This window comes from Alosa alosa, chromosome 15 (genome assembly GCF_017589495.1).
Source record: "Alosa alosa isolate M-15738 ecotype Scorff River chromosome 15, AALO_Geno_1.1, whole genome shotgun sequence".
Taxonomy (NCBI): domain Eukaryota; kingdom Metazoa; phylum Chordata; class Actinopteri; order Clupeiformes; family Clupeidae; genus Alosa; species Alosa alosa.
Window position 1 is genome coordinate 10,322,414 of NC_063203.1, and position 5,000 is coordinate 10,327,413.

The 5,000-nt window shown below is 44.3% G+C and overlaps 1 protein-coding gene across 1 annotated transcript in view; it reads right to left on the reverse strand.

Moving 5' to 3' along the window:
• Nucleotides 1–4,865: 4,865 nt before the first annotated feature.
• Nucleotides 4,866–5,000, reverse strand: part of mecom (MDS1 and EVI1 complex locus) — a 165,256-nt gene continuing 165,121 nt past the window's right edge. Inside the window, exon 20 of the mRNA XM_048265199.1 lies at nucleotides 4,866–5,000. This exon is cut by the window's right edge and continues 143 nt beyond it. The gene's annotated coding sequence lies outside the window, so the exon portion shown is untranslated.

Below are 5,000 nucleotides of genomic sequence, written 5' to 3' on the forward strand. Positions count from 1 at the left end.
AAAGACATACCGGTTGGCTATAGGCCTAAGGTCGTCTCGTTCAACTGGAGGAGGATTTCCTCGAGTTGCCCCAATTAACGTTGATGCTGCATATGGATGACAGAGTGACAGAGGGACTGTAGTTTCAAAGACTGTTGCAGTTAATTTCAAGACTTTTCGTCAATGGTAAGACTAAAATTCTACTTGCTTGGGCCTCTTGTTAATGTGCGCTGTGTGTGACCTGCGTCATCTGATTCTGTAGACAAGAATTCCATTTTTGTTTGTTCCGTTTAATGGGCTAAAGAAAGACAGGCTATCCACAAACGTGAACGTTTAATCACAAGCATGGGAATAACTGAGGCATCATCTGCGTCGGGCTCGGGTCGGGTTTGGACATAAAAATGAAAATGCCTGTCGGGTTCGGGTCGGGTTCGGACGCAACTCTGTCGGACGCGGGCTGGGTTCGAAAAGAAATTTGCGGCCCGAACTGCACTCTAACACACACATACACAAACACACACACATACACACACACACACACACACACACACACACAACATCTAGCCCCTTCTAACCCACTTGCACCCCAAAAAAAGCCCTTACTAATGCTGACCTCATCAAAGCTGGACGACCTGCCGTCACCTCATCAAAGCTGCCTGACCACTGGTGACCTCATCAAAGCGGGACGCCCCACTGAGCCACGGCGCTGACTGCGGGGAAACGCCAGAAGACACGTCCCCGGTGGGGGACAAAGGTCCAGCAGACCAGCATCCTACGGCCCACTCGGTCCACCTCATTGACATTCATATTCACCACGACCACAATCAGTGCAGCTGTTTTGGGCTAATTCGCTCCCCTTTCATTTGACTCTGAACGCAATCCGCCATGCCCTCTGTTTATGACTTTAGAGTCCAGTCTCGACGGGGGCAGGGGTCAAACTCTATTTCAGCTCAGCTGCATATGACGCCCTTATGCTAAACGTAATTTACCCTCCTACTTGTTTTATATTCTCTCTCTCTTTCTTTTTTTTGCACAAGTGCATGTGTATATGTGTGTGTGTGTGTCAGTGTTCAGTGTGTACCTGTACCTAGAATATGTGTGGCATGTGTGTGTGTGTGTGTGTGTGTGTGTCTGTCTGTCTGTCTGTGTGTTTGTGTGTGTGTGTGTGTGTGTTGTTAGCTCTGACAGGTGTGATGAAACACTGCATAACAGAGTGGAGCAGCAGGGATCACGCCCTCATTTAAAGGAGCATGTGGACAGCAGAACCTCACACACACACACACACACATATGTGACAGCTTACAGATCAGATCTGAGATCAGTGACAAAGACACAGAGAAAGACGGGTGGATGAATGGAGAAGGAAAGAGAGAGATGGCAGAGACAGAAAGACGAAGAGAGACAGGAAGAGAGACAGCTTTTGTAAAAGAGATGTCCTGGCAGACGAGAGGTGGGGTAGATAGAGTGAGAGAAAGAGAGAGAGTTTGTGTGTGTGAGAGAGTTTGTGTCCTAGCGCAGTTAGAGAAAGAGAGAGTGTGTTTGTGTGTGTGAGGGAGAGATGTACTGGTCCAGACAGACAGAGTGTGTGTGTGTGTGTGTGTGAGAGAGAGATGTACTGACCCAGACAGACAGAGTGTGTGTGTGTGTGAAGGAGACAGCCTGAGAGCGGCCCCTGTCAGAGGGCTCTGTATGTGGGCTGGGATGGGCTGAGTGGAGGCTCTTATTGAGTGTTTGAGTGATGAGCCGGGTCATCACATCTCTCCAGCTCATCCATCATGGCCCTCAGGCCTCACAAAACACGCCAACGCCAACGCCGCCGCTGGCCGCAAAGAAAGGACATTCCTCCCTCTCGTCCCATACTTCATCTATTTCTCTCTCTGCCACTCTCTCTCTCTCTCTCTCTCTCTCTATCTCACCCTCTCTCTCTCTATCTTGATTTGTCTACTCTCAGTTGTCTATCTGTCTCTCCGTCTCCACTTTGTCCTCTGTGCACTCTTTTCTGTCTCTTTCTCTCTCTCTCTTGTCCTTGTCTCTCACTGCCTTCTGTCTATTCTTCATCTCTCCCCCACCAGTGTGCCTGTCTGCCTTTGTGTTTGCTTGTCAGCCAGAGTGCGGAATAAAATAATTGTATGGGTCTCTTGAGTTCAGTCACTCATGCTTTCTCTCCAGCCATGGGATTGCGTGTAAATCTCTCTCTCTGTTTGTGCATGTGTGTGTATGTGTGCGCATGTCTGTGTGTGTGTGTGTGTGTGTGTGTGTGTGTGTGTGTGTGTGTGTGTGTGTGTGTTCGTTCAAGACACTGACAGTACAAAATGGCCCAGTTTCTCGAACAGCATTGATGTAAGGAATGAGTTAAAACTGGGGGAGATAGTTATGAACTGGAAAGACAGGACTGAAACAACACTAAATTAATTGATTAATGAATGAATGAATGAATTGATTAATTAATGCAATAAAAGCATACAATATGCAGTAGAGGCCAAACAAAGAGGGCAACAGAGACCACATTCTGTATTCCACATTGTTTTACTTTATTTTTCATTTTACCCCCACCCCTCCTCCCCACCCCCTTCCCAACAGTATAGAACTGAAACGCATTACATTTACCTTGTAGAAAGCATTAAAACAAAGTACCTCCTCTTACAGATCGGATTTCTTTTTCATAAAAATGGGATTATAAACAACAACGACAACAACAACAACAACAACAACAACAGGAATGCTAAACGAAAAACTTAAACCAAATCAAACAAACCAGAGAGGCAATGGTAAATAATAATAACAATAATAATAATAAAAATAAAATAAAAAACAAACGGGATGTAGGCTCGGTCCTTGGACTTCTGGGAAGACACGAACGCAGGGAATCAGAAACGGCTTCATCATCTAGGTTTGGCACAAAGGATCAGACAGGAACCCAGAGAACATCACACAAGCTTGCTGACGGCCGCGAAAAAGGCAAACAAAATGGCGGAGAACAGCGCTAACTGGACCAATCATGCGACTATGAAGATGATATCTGATCTCTTTTTCTCTCTCTTTTTTTTGTTAAATACCATAACGTTCCTCCTATTTCAGATTTTTTGTTTCTTTTTTTTTCTTTTGTACAATCAACTCAATTTCTGTCATATAAAAAGAATCAGAAGCTCTAAGTAATCGTTTCTATATGTCATCAATCAGGTGATGAGAAGGAAGGAGACTTAGAAGGATTTGGGTGGGGGTGGGGGTTAAATGACTAATGAATACTGGGAGCAAAGACCTACAAACATCCATGGAGTAAGAGCTAGACTGTCCCCCCATCACCCACACACACACACACACACACACACACACACACACACACCCAGCAAACCCTCCACAGTTCATCTAGAGTGGAGTCAGAGTGCTGGGGAAAGAGAGGGTGGGTTGGGATGGGGAGGGGGGGTAAGAACAGTGCTATTCAGTAAACAGACTAACTGTTTGCAAAAAACAAAACAAAAACAAAGAAATATATAAAACTAATTAAAATAAATACCATTGTAGTTTTTTTTAAAACATACACATTTGAAATACCAACGACCACAGCGACTGACTGACCTAAGACAAAAAAATGAAATGAAAACAAAGAACAAAAGAAAGAAAAACATTTAAAAATACACAAAAAAGTGAACGATGATTGTCTAAGGATGGAATGTGACACACAAGGATAGAACAGGGTGGGTTAGCTACGGCTAGTGGCTAACGACTAGCAGCTAACAGTGAGCATCGGGAGGCGTAGTGGTATCATGAAGAAGCTAAGAGAGGAAACGAAGAGTGGGGTTGTACATACTAGTGAAGAAATGCCCTTCATATTGACACTCCACAGAACTTCAGCTAAAGGATTTAGAGGAGAGAGACGCAACCTGTACACAAAAGGGTGCTACATATGTCTCTTAATTTCCTCTTTCATACAACTGGGGTTGGGGTGTTGTCTTTTTGTTTTTAATTTCTAAGATTTCAAAAAAGAAAGTGGTGTTATATCAATTTTGTCGCAACAACAAAATTTGTTTCTTTTAAAGAGATGCTTTTTTTTTTTTTTTTTAATTATCCCATCATATATCCACTTGCTACTGTTCTGGTGTCTGCTAAGCTGTGTGGCTTCAGTTATGAGTGTTTATTTAAATGCCCCATAATTATGTCACTATTAAGTCTCACTCTGCCTCTTTTACAGGGACTTAAAGGGAAGAACACTAGAAATGTTTCTTAACACACCCTTTCTCCATTAATGTGTGTATGGGTATGCATTTATGTATGAGGCTGTGTGTGTGTGTGTGTGTGAGTGTGTGTGTGGTTGTGTGTATGACTGTGTGCACTTGGAGGGGGGGGGGGCAACTAAATATCATTCTGATCCTTTCATGTGGAAGACTCTTTTCATAATTGTCAATCACTATTTCTATGGAGATGCTAACGTTACAACATCATACCAACATCATACCAACTTTTTTTTTGTTTTACCCTTCTAGTCACCAGCTGCCTTCGCTGTGCAAAACATGGAAACTTCAAACAGAATAAATATACCTATTATTACTCACTATTATCATCATCATCATCATCATCATCATCATCATCATAAGCACTGCTATCATCATTGTCATTATTCATATGATCTAATCAACAAACCAATCAATTAATCAGTCAATTAATCATTTCCTTTAAGGTCACATTTGCTGTGGTGTCTGCTGTGTGTGTGTGTGTGTGTGTGTGTGTGTGTGTGTGTGTTGTCTGTGAGGTTCATGTGTGTGTATTTGTCAGAGCCTGGGTGACAGCATGTGGCGTGTCTGTGTATGTGTGTGTCTATCTGCTCAGCAGTCTGTGGAGGGCCCACGGCTGTGTGTGTGTGTGTGTGGGGGGGGGGGGGGGGGGGGGGGTACTGGGCTGGGCCTCAGGTAGGAGTACTGGGGGGGGTCAAGGGTCGGGGATGGGTGCAGGACGTCAGGCTGGAAGAGGAGAGGTGAGAGACGGCAGGTCAGAGGTCATCGTCGTGACGGAGCGAGGGAGCGTGG